Source organism: Triticum aestivum, chromosome 1B (genome assembly GCF_018294505.1).
Source record: "Triticum aestivum cultivar Chinese Spring chromosome 1B, IWGSC CS RefSeq v2.1, whole genome shotgun sequence".
In the NCBI taxonomy this organism is placed as follows: Eukaryota; Viridiplantae; Streptophyta; class Magnoliopsida; order Poales; family Poaceae; genus Triticum; species Triticum aestivum.
Window position 1 is genome coordinate 538470569 of NC_057795.1, and position 20805 is coordinate 538491373.

The following is a 20805-nucleotide window of genomic DNA, read 5'->3' on the forward strand; positions in this document are numbered from 1 at the left end:
TTCAATAACCTATCGATTCCAGAATATTTTTATGCAATAATATATGTTTAGATCTGTTGTCTAAAATTCAGCATTATTTTTGCTTACTGTGATAGAATGCATAGCCATATTACTGTAAAATATTGATTACAGTATTGGCATATAACTGGGACAAGATAAGAAAGCTTTGAGGCATGGCCGGGGATTGGAGTGTACAAGGCACAGAGGGCATCCACAAGAGACACAAGCTGAGTCGACATTAGAATCTCATGAATGGAGATAAGTTGAAGAGCTCATTCTGACTACACATATTTTTTGTGTGCTTGCTCCCATTTTAGGAAGAACATTATACTAAAACAAAATCATGTTCATTAGCACCCTCCCTCAGTCCCTCCCAGATAGTCTACAATGCGAAGTTGCGAACACGGGAGCCTCTAGCAAAAAACACTAGAGTTTGAAGGAAATTCCACTTGTGAGACATCGTATTGCCTATAAACGCCTACCGTCAGCTACATGATTGCATGTGTAGTAAAATGTGAGTGTCTATTAGAAAAACAATCGATTGCACCCACCACCAACCAGGCTACATGAGAAACAGTAGCATGATATATACTAAACATGTATAACATCAGTTTTGCGTCGCGTTCGGTGGTTCTTGCGCCAGAAAACATAAGTGTTTTTTTTCTAATGATGACACAACTGCAGTGGACTTTTATTCATTTCACTCCCAAAAGAGCTATAAAATCCAACCTTTGTACCATCGAAGTCTCGGCTTAGAACTGTAGTTTAGCCAAGTCCAATAGACCTCTTCTATATCAGAATATGCCTCTCATAGTTCATCATGAAATTTAACTGTAAACTTATTCCTAGAACTACGTCATACTATAGAAAGATCATACTGTTTGACGTGTATAGACGTTCTTTTCCGGGGGAACGGGCATGTTCGCATGACCTTCCTGCCTGAGTAGAGAGGAAGAGTGCCTATGTACAGTATTCAAGAGGCCATAGTTACTAACTTAAGAAGGTAACTTCCATATAAATACAACATAATTCTATGTTGAGCCAAGCTTTTTGAGAGTGTCCGTGCAGAAGTAGTTTCTATTGTAGGATTTAGATAAATTATTGGCCAAAATACTTATATGAGTTTGGCTAGTTTGAACCTAATTATTGCATCCAAAATGTACGGAAATGTGGATAGGTCATAACTACCTAACTTGAAACTACTTAATTCACTTGTTAAATTTCCTGTCATACACCAAATAGTTTCTTGTCAGATTCGTCAGCACCATGTGTGCATGTGTTCATTTGCATGGCCTTGTAAATGCATCCATGTGCAAGAGCTCCACGAAGACTTCACTGATGTCATAAAAAGGCTCAATGAATCTTATAACTTCCTCCAAGGTGTCTCTCTGTTCTCAAATAACTCCAGCTTCTTGGTTCCATTCGTAAATTATTATGTTGTTGCTACATACGTGCATTCATTTCCCATTGTGTAGAACACAAGCTTGCTAATCTTGGCCAGAGCATGACACTGCCTTGTATGTCGAAAGGGAGGCAGACAATAGAGAGGGAGTTGTTTTTGTCATTGGAATGGGTGGCATCAGAAAGCATGTTAAGCCATATATGGTGATTCTGAGCTCTAAGCTGGTGATCCTTAGCTCTAAGCACACAAAAATAGGCTCCGTCTACCCAGGTCATCGGGCTAGCCTGGAACATGCAGGGGCGAAATGACGCGGTGAAACTAATCGAGAACATTACTCTAGCTAAACAGCTTGGTTGGCATGTCGCGTGGTAACTTCTTCAACTTCATCGGATTATGTTCCATTGCTGATAGGGACCCTGTTTAGTGAAGCAAAATTCCTTCTTAAACTTGCAAACTTTGAATTATGTGTAATGTTTATTTAGCCCAAGGGCATGCAACGAGGCATCACATTTAGGTGGAGCAAGACTATACGATTAATTATGTATTTTGGTATACGGACTTCCCTAACTTTGTATCTTGTATGTGGTCGACAATCTAGGCGTACGCACAAGTTCTTGGAGTATATGTATTCCAAGCACTGCTTCGGTACACCTGATAGAAAAGATTGTGAATCTTAAAGGCCATGCACCCGGATGATGAACAGTAAAATCTAATAAAATTGTAAAAGGACAAAAAAATCTGAATTTTTTTTGTAACACACATGTTTTAATGTACTCCCCATTCAAAATTTGGTGCAGAAATAACATTTGTTGTCCTCGTGAAAAAAACAAAGTCGATACTCCCATTTCGAAGCATTTTGGAGTCCTTTTTTTTACCTGAGGCATCACAAATGTGATCTGTTCACGTAGGTGGAACACTCAAGAATGTTTATCTAAAAAAATCAGATTTTTTGAAATTGTTTTGCTATTTTTCAGGATTTACTGCTCACATGCACCTAGGAGCAGAACAACATTTTTGAATCTTAAATAACTTCTTCGGCTCCATCCATGGCGTTTTCGAGCTCTCTCCTCTTTTTCTTGAGGATCTCTGCTCCGGGTCTATGTATCGAGCTCCCTATTTGTGGTTTAGCCTCGTTTCTCTCTGTCGCTGTAGTTTCAGTCTACTTTCAGATCCCGTTTTGTCATTTTTGTGGCTGGTTTGCTCCCCCGTCGCTAATCTGAGGTCCGTGTAGATGTTGGTGTGTGATTCCCCTTGTGATAGGTCAATTAGTTGTTGGTTTATAGGGATCTCTCCAGCTGTGCTTCTAGAATCCGACAAAGAATCAGTATTTTGGTGATGTATGCACCAATAATCTGAAAAAATATATGACTAGGCAGCTGAATAGAAAACCAAAGAGTAGAAGTAGAGATAAGAAAAAAACACTTGCTCCTGGCTGACTGATTTATAGTTAGACACTTCAACCATGTACGACAAATTAAATTAACTTCTAGTGCAATTGTTAGAATTATTATCAATTGATTTCTTCACCATGCATCATAAAATAAAATTTCCAATATGATCACCAATTGGTCTCTGCAGTGAAGCCAGGTACACTTATAAACCAGATAAATGATTGGCCAAAATACTTATCCGAGTTTGGCTGGTTTCAAGAAGATCATTGCATCCAAAATGTACGAAAAGGATAGGTGATAGGCTGATAGCTACCTAACTTCAAACTACTTAATTCACTTGTTAAATTTTCTGTCATGCACCAATTTCGTTCTTATCAGATTCGTCAGCACCATGTGTGCATCTATTCATTTGCATGGCCTTATAATGCATCAACGTGCAAGAGCTCCACAGAGACTTCACTCTTGTCATAAAAGGTTCAACGACTCTTATAACTTCCTCCTAGTCGTCTCTCCGTTCTTAAATAACCCCAACTTCTCATTTCTATTCCTGAATTACTATGTTGCTGATATATATGTGCATCACTCATTTTCCCCCTTGTGTAGAACACAAGCTCGATAATGTTGGCTGAATCACGACATTGCTTATGCCAAATGGGAGGCAAACCATAGAGGGTGAGCTGCTAGGGTCCTTGGAATGGGTGGCATCAGAAAGCATGTTAAGCCACATATGGTGATTCTTAGCTCTGTGCACATCACAACTAGCTCCATCTACCCAGGTCATCAAGCAAGCCTGGGACATGTAGGGGCGAAAGGAACTGGTGAAACTAATCAACAACATTAGTCTAGCTACACAGCATGGTATGGGGCATGTCGTGCGGTGACTTCTTCAACGTCTTCGGTTTATGTTCCTTTGCTGATAGGGACCCTGCTTAGTGAAGCAAAATTCCTTCTCAGACTTGCAAAATTTAATGCTGTGTAATGTTTATTTAGCCCAAGGGCATGCAAAAAAGGCAGCACATTGGTTGCAGAAATACTTTGCGGTAATTATTTATTTTGGTATACAGAGAGAGAGAGAGAGAGAGAGAGAGAGAGAGAGAGAGAGAGAGAGAGAGAGAGAGAGAGAGAGAGAGAGAGAGAGAGAGAGAGAGAGAGAGAGAGAGAGAGAGAGAGAGAGAGAGAGAGAGAGAGAGAGAGAGCACTGCTTTGGCCTTTGGTACACCCCCTAGACAAGATTTTGGCACGATATGAGTATACAGATGGTAGTGGAGCTAAGTCGCAATTTTCCTCCTCTGCCGGTAACAAATTGTTAGAACAATTGTCTTGGTCATCCATAGGCCTAGGCCAATGTGGCATGCTCCGCTGTGTGAAAGGTCTTCATCTTCCTCGTATTGGATTGAGCTTCTTGATTGCCACCTATGATGTAATGTTCAGCTTCAAGTAAAAGTAGATGCGCATGCTGAGTGGCAGCTGAGTCAACGTGTGACTGAGTGAGCCACAGAGGGGAGCATACCACTACGGCACTACGCAATGAGATGGCGGGAGTCCGGCGCTAGGTGGAGCTGCTGTCTCGAACTCTCGATGCCGCGGCGACGGGGACGCGCGGCCGATCGCGCGAGTCCAGGCAGCCCTGGTCACGTCGGGTCTGCTTCGGCGTAGCATGAAGCTCCACGACGCGCTCATCCGGGCGCTCGCGAGCTCCGGATGGCCGCACGCCGCGCTCCCGCTCTATGCGCACCTCCTCCGCGCGGGCCTCCTCACCACCCCGCACACCCTCCCCTCTCTCCTCAAGTCTCTCGGCCTCTCCCCCGCCGTCCCCGGCGCGCGTCGCCTCGCGCTCGCCGTTCATGCCCACGCCGTCAAGCTCGGCCTCACGGGGTTCCTCCTCGTGAACAAGGCGCTCGTCCGCGTCCATGCGGGTCTGCTTGGTCGTCTATCTGACGTGCACCTTCCGCTGCGTACCTCGGCCACCGTGGACGTCTCTACGTTCAACACGCTCATCACGGCGCACGCGAGGGTTGGGCGAGTCGCGGGCGCTCGCTCGCTGTTCGATGAAATGCTTGCCAGGAATGCTGTGTCTTGGAGCGCCATGGTGAATGGCTACGTGCAGGCTGGAGACGGGATGGAGGCGCTGGGGGTATTCTCTCAGATGCAGGCCAAAGGTGTCCTCCCAGACGACATGGTCCTTGTCTGGATGCTTGCTGCGTGTGCGCGGCTGGGGGCTCTGGAGCAGGGGAATTGGTTACATTACATGGTTTCTGGGCACTGCATTGGTTTATAGGTATGCCAAATGTGGTGAGGTACATCTTGGAATGGAGGTGTTTGAGGGAATGAAGGGCAAGAATGTACTAGCATGGACTACTATGATCAAGGGCCTACCTATGCTCGGCCGAGGCTCAGACTCGTTGATGCTCGTTACCCAGATGGAGAGCTCAGGTGTTGAGCCGTATGACACTGCCTTCATTGGCGCGCTCTGTGCGTGCACACGCACTGTGTTGGTTGACAAGGGTCGGGAGCTTTTCAATTCCATGGTCAGCAAGTATGGTATTAAACCAAAGATTGAGCATTCGCATTATGGTTGCATGGTAGACCTCCTGGCATGGAATGGCTTGCTTAGTGAGGCCAAAGACATGGTTGAGAAAATGCCCATGAAACCGGATGCCTTAATCTTGGGAGCTCTAATGGCTGGTTGTAGGTTTCACAAGAACGTGGAGTTGCTCAAGTATGTTATAAAGCACTAGATTGATTGGAGCCAGACAATATGTACTTTTAGCGAACGTTTATGTTGCATTTAGTTCTGAATCAAGGATACTGTTTTTTTTTTGGAAAAAATCAAAAGCAATACTATGTATATTAACCTTGTCCACGGATTTAGCTGGAAAAAATCATTAAACACAATATCGTGCCTACACGATTATGGCACTACTAGCAAGAAATGAACCGCGAGTGGTCGTTCCATGTTGAACCATAGTTCAGAGAATCTTTGTGTCAACGTGGGCGCAAAACATTTGGGCGACATCATACCAGGAGAGTAGTGCCCTTGTGATCTTATTTTTCTTTTGTAAAAACAAATCTAAACTCCTCCTTTCTTTGAAACATAACTCTAAAGTCGTTAATTAATGAATGGGGCAAATATTTTGCCTCTGTTTCAAAAAAAAACCACAACCATAAAACAAAATGTAGATGCCAAGTTATAGTAAACTAGACTACAGAGGCCTAGTTATGGCTATGAACTAGTACAATACAGTATTATCCTCTTAACAAACAAAGCAAAGAACCATACAAACTGGCGTATGACAGGACTAATAAAAGGAGACTTGAGTTCTTCTTTGGAGGGATATCTAGGTGCGCTAGCTTAGAGTAGTCGGTAGTGTGTTTAGTGGGCGCTGCAGTCATGTAAGGAGGTGTATGTAAACCTTGATAGAGGGCTCTCCCTCCCGATATTCTTCTATCAATATATGATATGTGTTGGAATTTGCTAGTGGGCTTTTGGCCCAAAGCCCAACTAAAATTCTGAAATTCTCTTGGCCCATTCATGCACACATGTGAGTGGAGTGAGTGAGGCTAAAGTTTAGTCCCACCTCATAAGTTGAGAGAGAGTTGCACCTCTTTATAAGGTGAGCTCTTCTACCACTTGTATGAGCATGAGAAGAGGAGACCTACACGCGCGCTCCTCCTCCTCCTCCTCCTCCTCCTCGCTCGCCGCGCCGCGCCGCGCCGCGGGTTGCGGGATTGAGCCGAGCCGAGGACAGAGCTATGCATGTTGTCTATATTACGTCTACCCTAGCCGCCGCCACTTCGTACGGTTTCTCACCACCGTTCCAGACCATTGTGCCGTCAAGCGAGTCTTCTCCATCCCCCCTTTCGGCGTGCACCGGGAGAAGGGACAGCAGGCCTCCGGAACCCCGCCTCTCGTGATCCTGTACGAGAGAGGGGCGATCAGGTTTTTGGGGAGCGCACTCGCGCGACTGCTGGCAGCGACGATTTCGCGAACGACGACTTCTTCCCCGACCTCGGCAACCTCATCCTCGACGACATGGGCGACAACGTCAACGCTGGCGGTGCTGCTCCCGCTGCACCGTATGTGATTCTATCTTTCCTGTTCAAGATAGAATTCATGTTTCTAGTATGTTCCCTAGATGTGATCGATTAGTTCAATCTCTGCTGCTGTAGTCATGATTTATCTTATGATTATTCGGATTAAATCTCGTAGTAATTTGCTCATATTTCCAACAATCCAAAAACCTGATTATAGGCAATTTACTCCGAGTGGTTTTGCTGCGCATCTGAAGCCACCTGCCTTTAAGGGGGCACAATATAAGAGGTGGCGCACGAGAGCAGTCTACTGGTTTCAGACCATGGGCTGCTATGACGCCACTAAGGGCAAGCCTGAGGGCGATCTTAATCCAGCACAGCTGGAAGCTTTTGAGAAGATCGATACTCTCTTTAAAGGCGCTCTTCTGGGTGTTCTTGATGATTCCATTGTGGATTCGTATATGTTGTTTGACAACGGCAAGGACATGTGGGCTGCGCTCGATGCCAAGTTTGGTGCCTCAGACGCCGGTAGCGAGTTGTACGTCATGGAGCAATTCTATGACTACAAGATGACTGATGAGCGCTCTGTTGTACAGCAGGCTCATGAGATACAGTCGCTCGCAAAAGAAATTGAGCACTTCAAGTGTGTGTTGCCGGAAAAATTTGTTGCCGGAGGCATTATTGCCAAGCTTCCACCTTCGTGGAACAATTTTGCTACTTCCCTGAAACACAAGAGACAGGAGTTTTTCGTTGCGGATCTCATTGGTACTTTTGATGTTGAAGAGAAGGCGAGAGCAAAGGACACACATGCTCGAGTTGCCGAGGGAGCTTCTAGTGCCCACATGGTACAGAAGAAGAACTTCCAGCCCAATAAGTTCAAAAACAACAAGAACAAAACTCAGGGCAAAGGCAAGTTTGATACAAAGAACAAGCCATCACATTCTACCAACTTCAAGAAGAATTCTCATAAGAAGGGGAAGGGACTTTGCCATGTCTGCGGTGATCCTAATCACTGGGCTCCGAAGTGTCCTAACCGCTTTGAGGAGCGCGAACATGAGAAGAGCGGCAAGTCCGCTAATGTTGTCATCGGTGATACTGATATGAAGGAATCAGGGTACGGTATTTTTCCTACCATCCTTTCAGTATTTCAATCCCCTGATTGGTTAATTGACACCGGTGCCAATGTACATGTTTGTGCTGACGCCTCCATGTTTTCTTCTTACCAGGCCACAGGGACTTCTCCCGTGCTGATGGGGAACGGGTCACATGCCATCGTTCGAGGTGTTGGTACGGTCGATCTGAAGTTTACTTCGGGGAAGACCGTGCGTCTGAAGAACGTTCATCATGTGCCGTCCATCAATAAAAATCTCGTTAGCGGTTCCCGTTTATGTCGAGATGGTTTTAAGTTGGTTTTTGAGTCCAATAAAGTTGTAATTTCTAAGTGTGGACAATTTGTTGGAAAAGGCTATGAGTGCGGAGGCTTGTTCCGCCTATCTTTGTCAGATATTTGCACTAAAGTTATTAATAATGTTTGCCACAATAATGAGTCTGATATTTGGCATTCACGACTTTGTCATATTAACTTTGGTTGCATGACGCGGCTAGCCAATATGAATTTAATTCCGAAAATCTCTACTGTCAAAGGCTCTAAGTGCCAAGTATGTGTGCAAGCTAAGCAACCTCGCAAGTCCCATAAGACTGCAGAGGCAAGAGACTTGGCGCCACTAGAGCTTATACATTCTGATCTTTGTGAGATGAATGGCGTGTTGACAAAAGGTGGAAAGAGATACTTCATGACGTTGATTGATGACTCCACTAGATATTGTTATGTGTATCTTCCGAAATCAAAAGATGAGGCTTTAACTTTCTTCAAAAACTATAAAGTTGAGGCAGAGAACCAACTTGATCGAAAAATTAAACGGCTTAGGTCCGATCGTGGTGGAGAGTATTTTTCCAATGAATTTGATCTGTTTTGTGCGGAACATGGTATAATCCATGAGAGGACGCCTCCCTACTCACCTCAGTCAAATGGGGTAGCCGAAAGAAAGAACCGAACTCTAACTGATATGGTTAACACCATGTTAGACACATCGGGTCTTTCCAAGGAATGGTGGGGGGAGGCGCTAATGACTGCATGTCATGTCCTAAACCGAGTTCCCACAAAGCATAAGACCATGACTCCATTTGAGGAATGGGAAAGGAAAAGGTTGAAACTCTCTTACCTACGTACTTGGGGTTGTTTGGCGAAAGTCAATATACCAATTCCCAAGAAGCGCAAGCTTGGACCAAAAACCGTGGATTGTGTTCTTCTGGGCTATGCTTTTCATAGCATTGGCTATAGATTTTTGATAATAAAATCTGAGGTATCCGACATGCATGTTGGTACGATTATGGAGTCGAATGATGCAACTTTCTTTGAGGACATATTTCCTATGAAGGATATGTCGAGTTCATCAAATCAGGAGATACCTACTCCATCTAGTGAGGAACTCACTGTAATTCCTGAACCCACCATTGCGATGGAACACGTTGAGAATCCTGTTGAGGGTGACAATGAAACTCCTGTAAGGAGTAAGAGACAGAGGACTGCAAAGTCCTTTGGTGATGATTTCATTGTGTACCTTGTGGATGACACACCCAGGACTATTTCAGAAGCCTATGCATCTCCTGATGCTGACTACTGGAAGGAAGCTGTTCGTAGCGAGATGGATTCCATCTTAGCTAACGGAACCTGGGAGATCACTGACCGTCCTTATGGGTGCAAACCTGTAGGATGTAAGTGGGTGTTCAAGAAGAAGCTTAGACCTGATGGTACGATTGAAAAGTACAAGGCACGGCTTGTGGCTAAGGGTTATACCCAGAAAGAAGGTGAAGACTTCTTTGATACTTACTCACCCGTGGCTAGACTGACCACAATTCGGGTGCTACTATCACTGGCTGCCTCACATGGTCTTCTCGTTCATCAAATGGACGTTAAGACGGCTTTCCTCAATGGAGAGTTGAAGGAGGAAATTTACATGGATCAGCCAGATGGTTTTGTAGTACCTGGTCAGGAAGGAAAGGTGTGCAAGTTATTAAAGTCTTTATATGGCCTTAAACAAGCTCCTAAGGAGTGGCATGAGAAGTTCGAAAGAACATTAACTGCTGCCGGCTTTGTAGTAAATGATGGTGACAAGTGTGTGTACTATCGCCATGGTGGGGGCGAAGGAGTTATTCTTTGTCTGTATGTCGACGACATATTGATCTTTGGAACCCTTGATTTAATCAAGGAGGTTAAGGATTTCTTATCTCGCTGTTTTGAGATGAAGGATCTAGGAGTAGCTGATGTTATCTTAAACATCAAGCTGTTGAGAGATGAGAATGGTGGGATCACACTGCTTCAGTCTCACTATGTGGAAAAGGTCTTGAGTCGTTTTGGGTATAGCGACTGCACGCCTTCTCCAACTCCATATGATGCTAGTGTGTTGCTTCGAAAGAATCGACGGATTGCTAGAGATCAACTGAGGTATTCTCAGATTATTGGCTCGCTTATGTATTTGGCGAGTGCCACGAGGCCTGACATCTCTTTTGCTGTGAGCAAGCTGAGTCGGTTTATGTCAAAACCGGGAGCTGATCATTGGCATGCGCTTGAGAGAGTTATGCGCTACTTGAAAGGGCACTGCGAGCTATGGGATTCACTACACCGGGTATCCAAGGGTACTGGAGGGTTATAGTGACTCAAACTGGATATCTGATGCTGATGAGATTAAGGCCACAAGTGGTTATGTTTTTACACTTGGTGGTGGCGCTGTTTCCTGGAAGTCTTGCAAGCAGACCATCTTAACGAGGTCAACTATGGAAGCAGAACTCACAGCATTAGACACTGCCACTGTTGAAGCAGAGTGGCTTCGTGAGCTATTGATGGACTTACCTATGGTTGAAAAACCAATACCCCCTATCCTGATGAACTGTGATAATCAAACTGTGATCGTCAAGATAAACAGTTCTAAGGACAATATGAAGTCCTCAAGGCATGTGAAGAGGAGACTAAAATCTGTCAGGAAACTGAGGAACTCCGGAGTTATTACGTTGGATTATATCCAAACGTCGAAAAACTTGGCAGATCCCTTCACAAAGGGTCTATCACGTAATGTGATAGATAATGCATCGATGGAGATGGGTTTGAGACCCACCGCATGAGTTGTCCATAGTGGTAACCCACTCTATTTGATCGGAGATCCCGTGAAGTAGAAGTGGGAGACAAGCTGTTGGTCAGCTGAGAGGAGAGTATCCTTATTTTAATTATCCCACTCCGTGAAGATGCAATACTCTCCTGATCTGCATGGCAGGTTGATATCTATCTTAATGTGTTCCAAGTGGCTTATTGAGTAAGCAGAGATGTTGTCCTGCAGAGCATCTCCTGAGGAACACACCTATATGAATTTGACTGTTAACGTCGCAGTCTGTGAGAAGTGGGTGTTCTCTAATAAATTCATGAAAGGCCCTGGAGTACGACGTATATGCTCCACCCGCGGGGAAGCCTTGCGGCAGCCAAGTATCGGTCAAGAATTTGTGTGAAACTAGTCTCGCAGAAAACTTGTAGTTCAAGGCATAGTCCACTATTCAAGTTGTGATCTAGTGTAGCATAAATCTCTAAGTGGAAGTTTAACTTCACAGTCTCCACTAAGCACCGGTATATAAACAATGTTTTGGAAACAAATGGTGAAATGTGCCAATGAGACTTTGTGAGGGATTGTTGGAATTTGCTAGTGGGCTTTTGGCCCAAAGCCCAACTAAAATTCTGAAATTATCTTGGCCCATTCATGCACACATGTGAGTGGAGTGAGTGAGGCTAAAGTTTAGTCCCACCTCATAAGTTGAGAGAGAGTTGCACCTCTTTATAAGGTGAGCTCTTCTACCACTTGTATGAGCATGAGAAGAGGAGACCTACACGCGCACTCCTCCTCCTCGCTTGCCTCGCCACGCCACGCCTCGCCTCGTCACGACGCGCCGCAGGTTGCGGGTTGCGGGATTGAGCCGAGCCGAGGACAGAGCTATGCATGTCGTCTATATTTTTGCTGCTCGGGAAAAATTAATGAGTCATTAATTAATAATTAACGGACGCGTTAATTACTGAACAGTTTCCGATTCTTTTGGATCGTGACGACTCAGACATGGGGTTTACTCCCACGACCTACCCGACCCGCACTATATAGTCAGGCAGACGTCTACCCTAGTCGCCACCACTTCGTACGGTTTCTCACCACCGTTCCAGACCATTGCACCGCCAAGCAAGTCTTCTCCATCCCTCCTTTCGGCGTGCACCGGGAGAAGGGACAGCAGGCTCCGGAACCCCGCCTCTCGTGATCCTGTACGGGAGAGGGGCGATCAAGTTTTTGGGGAGCGCACTCGCGCGACTGCTGGCAGCGACGACTTCGCGAATGATGACTTCTTCCCCGACCTCGACAACCTCATCCTCGACGACATGGGCGACAATGTCAACGCCGGCGGTGCTTCTCCCGCTGCACCGTATGTGATTCTATCTTTCCTGTTCGAGATCGTGATAAAATTCATGTTTCTAGTATGTGCCCTAGATGTGATCTGTTCATCTGCTATGCTAGTTCGCATGATTAGTTCAATCTCTGCTACTGTAGTCATGATTTATCTTCTGATTATTCGGATTAAATCTTGTAGTAATTTGCTCATATTTCCAACAATATGCACGCTCATGCATATTCTAAAAAAAAAATGAGAAACCGACCTTTTTTCACTTAGGGGTTGAAAAACTGGTCTAAGCAAACTTAATATAAAATACAGTGTTTTAAGGACAGACATTTGTTTATTCAAGTACGGAGAAGACAGGCAGAATGCCTATGTACAATAATCAAGAGACCTTATTTAGGAGTAACTTAAGAAGGTAACTCCCACATGACTACAACATAAATATGTGTTGTTCCACGTCTTTTAAGAGTGTCATTGCAGAAGTAGTTTGTATTTTAGGATGGAGATAAATGGTTGGCCAAAATACTTATATGAGTTTGGTTGGTCTCAACTTGGTCACAATATCCAAACTATACGAAAATGTTGATAAAGGTCACATCTAGCTAACTTTCAAAGGAATTCACTTGTTAAATTTTCTGTCATAAATCCCAAGTTAGTGTCTTGAGCACATCTTTCCCAAGGATCGTTGGTCCGTCCGCGCCATGTGTAGGGATGGCAGGTTTATCCATGCATCCATGTGTGCATCTATTCATTTGCATGACCTTACAAATGCATCAACGTGCAAGAGCTCCACAGAGACTTCACTCGCGTCATAAAAGGTTCAACAACTCTTATCACTTCCTCCTAGGTGTCACCCCGTTCTTAAGTAACTCCATCTTCTATGTTTTATTCCTAAGTTGCTAGTATGTTGCTGCTATATATAGGTGCATGGCCTTCTACTCTTGTTCGGCACACAAGATCGATAATGTTGGCAGGAGCATGGCGCCACCATGAATGCGGAATGGGAGGCAAACCAACGAGGGCAGGCTGCTTGCCTCCTTGGAATGGGAGACATCGGAAAGCGTGTTAACTCATTGTAATGGTTTCGAGCTCAATGCGAACTAAAACAGGCTTGATATACCCACAACATCCGGCGAATCAGAAATGGTACAGAGAGAAAGCAAGTCGTGTTCATAGTTCATACATGCGCACTGCAGGTCGGCGAGAACTGAGCGGTGTTGGAATGCTACCAGTCAACAACTTTTAGTTTAGCTGACCAGTTTGGTATGGGGCATGTCATCTTTCAGACTGACTATCAACTGTCAAGCACTGGTTCAGGCCGTGACTTTTTCAGACGTTTATCTCTCACTGTCGGGGAAGCTTTTTTGTGATGCGAAACTCCTTTACTTGCAAGCTTGGAGTTTCGTGTAGTGTTTAGCCTAAGTGCACGCAAGAAGGCAACACATGTACTTTCACCTTTTGGTGCAAGAAGATTTCAGGGTAATTATGCATTTTGGTTTACGGACTTCCTTGACATTGTATCTTGTATTTTGGCTGGCGATCTAGCCGTGCACACAAGTTGATGGAATGTATGTGGCTGGGCGATCTAGTCATGCACACAATTCATCCGTTTTGCAGCCCCTCGAGCCTTGGCACATGTTGTCCTTTCATTTTCTCCACCTACTTCATTAGCGCAAAAGTTAAAGCGAGAAAAAATAACTTAAATAGTATGTGGATATGAAGAAATTTTCAAATTGTGGAAGTTCATATTTTGATAGAAAACACAAAAATATAAAATCATGAAAAATAACTAGATACAGACTCAACAATAGAGCCCGACCCCCGCGTCACTCCCAGGCGACTTGGGGGAACCCGCCACCGGCCAGCGCCGCCCCCCTTCCCACCTTTTCCCCATATCGTCGTCGGAGGATTCGGCCAGGCTATGCCCGTCCTGCTCGGTGGCCCAGCAATTGCGGCGATCCGGTGGCCAGGACCACGGATCCGGTGGGTGACTTATCCGGTGGTTCTCTGGCTCCATTTGCTCCTCGAGGGACAGCGCCTCTGGCTCCCAGCGGTCTAACGCAGCAGCTCTGCTTCACGGCTCAGCTTCGGATGACATGGTTGGGTTGGGGTGGCGGCCCTCCCACCACTGCTCACAGGCGATGCGTTGCCTGCATGCAGGTCGTTGGCTAGGGGTTGTGCGCCTCTTGTGATTGACCTAAGAGGAAGGGTTGCCAGGTATGGTTGGTGGCCAAATCCGGCTCGCCGCTGGTGCTGCTGGACGGCTTTGTCGGTAGCGAGGTGTGCTGGTGGTTCCTGTTTGGTGACGGTGGTCGCTATGCAGGGGTGTGCGGGTTAGTGGAGGTTCGGGCGATGGAGGTGTTGGCTGACGTCACCAACTGCGTTGGAGTGAGGCTGTGCTGCTCTAGGCGAAAGTCTCACCGGTGGCGGCTGTGGGTGTCGTCGTCATTCTTGGAGTCGCTACCGAGGAGTTCCACGCATCCTCTTTCCTAGATCGATCACTTTGGATGAAAGCTAAGATCCTGCTATAGGATCGAGCGGCAGCAGCGTTTGCAACGTTGCTTTCCCTCTTGAGGGAGCCGATTTGGAGGCCGTGATCCCTCTTGCTCTTCCTTGAAGTTGGACGTGCACGCAACTACCAATGCGGATGTGGCATTGTGACTTGTGTGGAGACGATGATGGTTGCAAGATGAGCAGGGTCATGGCTTGCCTTCGTCGTCGACTGTGTAGTATGTTCCTGAGCTTGAAGTCGGAGTTGCGGTGTTGCGGAGCGACACTACGACAACGATGCGAACTGATGGGCAGATCAGAATCTGTGGGTCAAGGCGTGCTCCTTTTCTCCTATGAGGCTCGTCATTAAAGTTGGAGCTGCCTCGTCCTCGACGCGTGTGGTCGATTATTTGGCCTCGGACGGTAGGGTTCCCGTATTACCATTCATTCGGAGGGGTCTTGACGGGTCGTCAGCTACGAAGTCGGAGTCGCTTGCTCAGGGAGAGATGATGACGAGGACAATGCAGGCAACCTCGACGGTGTGTGTGGGTCTTGGGGGTGCCAGGTGGGCCGAGTGCCTTCTTAATGGGCCTATTGGAACGGTTTCCGCGCGGGTTTTCGTTAATTAATCGGACAACTCTTTCCGACCGTTTTTAATGAATCAGGCCCTAAGGGGCGCGTTTCAAAGAAATTAACCAGATGAAAAAACAAACTATATCAGTCCAACAAAGTGCCACTATCTTTATGTTACACAGTCATCTACCTTCACCCAAATGCAAACCCGAATCTACATATGTTCTTATCTTGCTCCTGTTGGGAATTTCAATGTTATCAGTTTACATGCTTCCTGCTAATGTTCCTCCATGCTACCAATCACAAGTCCTCATTGACATGTTCATTTTCATAATACAATTAATTTTATCTTTAATCTTCTAGCCCATTTAAATATGATGTAGTGGTATCGTAATTGTACACTCTCACACAATGGGGTTCAACCCTCAGGACTGACACTGCTTTTTGTAGAGACACTCGTAATTTTGTTCATACTCCTAATCATTACAGGTACATTACAAATAGAGTGTATGTAATTTCATTAATCAAGAGGCCATGTTTAGTAACTTGAGGTTACTTCTATATCAATACAACATGATTCGGTGCTGAACATACAAAATTAGTTTGTATTGTAGGATTGAAATAAATGGTTGACCAAGCAAAATAGATGAACAGAAAGAGCACGTCCCTATACAATAGCTGGTATTTTGTGCTAATACAACCACAAACAGATCAACCTGCTGCCTGCACAATTATCGGTCATTCATTTCTGCCTGCAAAATATAGAAATTAAGGAACTACAGAGATATATATTGCTAATTTGCTAAAATCATTGGCATTGTCACATCTACAGTAAGAACACCACTACATGTGTAGCTAGAAATGTGACATGAACCAACCAACTGGGCACTTCCATGAAAGATCCACCTCACTATACCAAAAATTGAAAATCGGAATGCACCAGCATCTACTATCTAGACACCAACACAATTATTTCACCAGACTAAAATGAAAAGAAAATACATCTTCTCAAAAGCAACATAATAAAGCGACAACACATGTTTCTAGAGACGCCAATGTTTGGTTGATGCACCAGTGCCCCATTTTCAATAACATGTCTATTCAAAAACATTTTGACGCAATAATATATGTTTAACATCCAACATATCTGATGTCTAAAATTCGGCATTATTTTCCCTTACCGTGACAGAAATGCATAGCCATATGACTGTAAATTATTGATTACGGTATTGGCATGTAATTGGGACAAGATAAGAAAGCTTCAAAGCATGGGGATTGGAGTGTACAAGGCACAGTGGACACCCACAAGAGACACAGAAGCTAAGACGACGTTAGAATCTCATAAATGGAGATAAATTGAAAAGCTCATTCTGACTACACATATATTTTGTGTGCTTGCTCCCATTTTTTTTGAAAAGGAGGATGACCCCTCTCCTCTGTATCTGGGCGATGCATACGGCCATTTTATTGATTATTCTCGAGGACCTTATAAAGTATAACAACAATATGATTGAATCCGCCATCTTGGCAGAATCTACCGCTACTCCTATCCAAATGATGAAGGGGTGCAAGCTGGGCACCATACTCATACCTCTCACCTAAGCCTAACATCTAAAGCCGGAGGCCCCGACCGAGCCATCTGTCGGGTCCGGGGCTCAAACCGATCTGACGCACTCATATGTGTTGTCGCCGCCATCTTCCACTGGTCCATCTTCAGAGCAGATTGAGGTGACAAACTTGGCAGGTCCTCCGCCATCGACGCCACCACGACGCCAAAAGACGACCTCCACCTACGCGAGCCTTGGCAGGTCCTCCGCCATTGACGCCACCACGGCGCCAGCCGACGACCTCCACCTACGCGAGTCCATCTCGAAGCAACAGACGTAAATCCATGCCAGGAAAGGGCCGAACCACCACCGTCGCCCACCACCCACAAGCGCCACCCAACCCCAAAGGTTCCCAAAGCGGCGCCTTCAAGAAGGGAATGGCGTCGTGAGTGCCGCCGCCGCCCAACAGAGTTGGGGCTTTCGCCCGGGAGACCTGGGGGAAGGTGAAGTGAGGAGATCAGTCCATACCGACGCCTCCAAGGAGGGAAACAACGCCCTCAGGTGTCGCCGTTGGCGCGGCCGATCATGGCCGGCCAGGGATTTCGCCCGAACTAGATCTCCGCCACCAGCAGCCCCTCCTGTACAGAATCGGCGACCAAGAGCAACCGCGGCCCGACCAGGCTGGCCTGCACGCCGAACAGGGGAGGAAGGGAGGCGCCAGATCGCGCACAACGACCGCCGTAGAAGCCGCCGCCGGCAGCCAACGACCACCGGATCCCGCCGCCCGCGCGGCCGGGACACTGGATCCACCACCCGCACGGCTGTTAGCCGGCCGTGCCTTGCCAATGGAGCCGCTGCTCCAGATCCGGGGTCCCCCACACAGGAGCAGCGCAACCGAGGCCCCACCGCCACCATCCTGGGCGCCCCGGGCTTGCCCGGCGGCTGCCTCAGGCTGCGGCGAGGGAGGGAGGAGGGAAGGGGGTAAGGAGGAGGGGCGGCTAGCGTTGGGAGGAGGAGGCGGCTAGGGTTGGGAGGAGGAGGCGGCTAGGCACTTGCTCCCATTTTAGGAAGAACATTATACTAAAACAGAATCATGTTCATCAACACCCTCCCTTAGTCCCTCCCATATAGTTTACAATGCGAAGTTGCGAACACGGGAGCCTCTGGCAAGAACACTAGAGTTTGTTGCAAAATCCACTTGTGAGACACGTATTGCCTATAAACGCCTACCGTCAGCTACATGATTGCATCGGTAGTAAAACATGAGTGTCTATTAGGAAAAAAAAATCCATTGCACCCACCACCAACCAGGCAACATGAGAAACCTTACTACATCACCAACTGTAAAATGATATATACTAACCATGTATAACAAAAGTTTTGTGTCGCGTTTGGTGGTTCTTGCACCAGAAACCAAAAGTGGGAATCTCCTCATCACCTCCAACATAAGGAAGAGCTAGTCGGGAGGGATGAGTGAGGAAGCTGTGTCTGGCGATGCCCCCGGCGACGCGCCCCCCGCCGTGTCCTGCCATAGCCTAGGGTTAGCCACCACCGCTGCCGTTTCGGGGGCACCTGCTCCGCTTCTTGGCCGTCGACCTGGTGGTCGTCGCTGATCCAGGCGCCCTGCAGGTACGCGCCCCCCCGGTCACTGTTGTTCCCCGTCCAGGTGATGCCTTCCACGCCCGTGTCTTCTCCGATCACGCCCATTGACCCAGTCGTGTTTCCCTCCCTCGGGTCCCCCGGCGTCGTGTCGGTCACCCCGCCGTCCGCCCATGCCCGCTTCAACGCGCCGGCGATCTCGTGCCTCATGTCCATCTTCTTCTGCCAAACCCCCGAAAAGCTCGTCGCGGAGGCGGCCGGCGATCATGTGTTTTCTGTCGACGTGGCAAGCAGCGAGGTTGCGCGGGCTGTTGTGTCTGCGGGCCTCCCCGCCGCCGCTGCCGTCAAGCTGCTCCTCCACGCCTCCCTCGCCGACGCCCGGCGTGCCGCATCCGCGCTCCCCGTTCCTGCACCACCTACCGCGAAGCCCGCATTTACTGCAGGTGTAATGCGTCGTGGCGCCTCTCGTAGCCTTTCGGCGAGAGGGCGTCATGCCCCCCCTAGGTCGCGGCTACCGGCGGTGCTGCCCATGCCTAGCCTTGGCTGCGTATCGAGTTTTAGCTCATCAACGGCTGGGTTGCCGGGCGAGCAAAACACTGTCTCCCATCCCCCCCTGCCCTGTCCCTGTCGGAGGGAACCCCGCGTTGTCTTCGCGCAGGCAGCCGGAGGGGAGTGAAGTCGCGCCTTCATCTCCTGTCGCCATCCCAGCTACCCGGCCGTCCTCTTTTCTCCACGCCCTTCTTTCTCCCCCTGCACCACCCGCTCCCCCCCCCCCCCGCGCTACCCACACTCCCCTACTCTCTCTCGACGGGTGTTTCAAGTGTCTGTCGACGCGGCATTTCGTTCGCGACTGCAGGGACCCCGTCCGCTGCCGCCGGTGTCGCCGCTCCGGCCACAGGGCCAGCTCGCGCTCCTGCCCCATGGCCCCGCCTCGCCAGCCTCCGGTCGCGCCCCGCCCTATCGCTTCCGCGCCAGGCTCCACCGCCCCCACCCCCCCCCCCCCCCGCCGCCACCACCACCAGCCCCACCCCATCACGCCCTGATCCCCTACCCTGGAGCCAGCCGCCGTGCTGCCGGGGTCCCCCCTCCCTCCGGCCGCGTCGCCTCGATGACGCAGAGGGGAGCCAGCCGCCCCTTGGCTCGCCTCCGCCACCGGCGCCTGATGTATCCATCACCTCGGTCTCCACCTCCCCGGTGGCTGCTCCGGACACCCCGGAGCCGCGCGACCAGCCGCCTCCCCTCCCCGAGGCCATCCCTCCTCCCCCCGGAGCTCATGCTGCCCAGGGGGGAGCGGTCGTCGAGTGCCTCGCCCCGCTTGTCCTCCTCCTCCGGGACGGTCGTCTCTTCCGGTGGGCCGTCCTTCGGCAACGACTCCGACCGCCCTGCCTTCGTCGAGGTTTTCATGCCGGAGGAGGACTATGAGGCTGCTCTGCGCCTCGCCGTCGTCTCCATCGAGCCCCCCTCCGCCTTTCTCAACGCCACTGCCGCGGTGCAGACAGTGCTCGCGCGGGAGGTGGGTGACCTCTCCTACGACGTCGTCCCTTCCTCCGTCGGGGTCATGTACCTGCGCTTCGCCTCCTGGGCGCAGCGTGAGGATGCGATGCGCCGCCAGAGCCGCCGGCGCTACCTCCATGAGGACGCGCGCATCGAGCTGCACCGTGAGGAGGATATTGGGCACGTCCCTCAACGCGCTCGCTTCTACGTCCTCCTCGCCGCTTTCTCCTTCCCGGCCGAACACCTCAACCATGTTGGGATCCGCGCCGCGTTCTCCAGCTTTGGCAAGCTTCTCGAGGTGGATCCTCGGGTTCTCGCCGATCGCGAACTCGCCATGGTTCGGGCTGTCGTTCTTATGGAACAGCCGCGCGACCTCCCCGTTGATGTCTGCCTTGGGACGGGCGCTGGGGGGCGCGTGTCATCACCATTGAGCCCCTCTGGTTCTGGGACATGGCCGAGTCTTTCGGGGACGACAGGGAGTACATTCCGTTCTTCTCCGAGGGGCCGCCGCCTTTCGCCCACAACCTACGCCCGCCCCTCCTCGGGCGCCCCGTGCAATGCCCCTTGGGCGCCGGCCCTGCCCTCGACGCGCGTCGCAGAGGTGGAGGTGGGGGCGCGCTCGCCTTCCTCCTTCGTGTGCTGAACGCCCCTCCTCTCCCTCCCGACGTGCATGGCGGAGGCCCAGCTCCCTTCCTCCCGCTCTCTCCGCACGGCTCCGGGGGAGCTCGCTCCTCCGTGGTCATCTCTGAGCTGGGAGAGGATGACGCCATGGAGCAGGTCGACCCCACCATCCTAG

The 20805-nt window shown here is 48.8% G+C and overlaps 1 pseudogene; it reads left to right on the plus strand.

The window, feature by feature from the left end:
- Positions 1-4144: 4144 nt before the first annotated feature.
- On the plus strand, positions 4145-5585 carry LOC123079551 (pentatricopeptide repeat-containing protein At5g66520-like; annotated as a pseudogene).
- The last annotated feature ends 15220 nt before the right edge of the window (positions 5586-20805 follow it).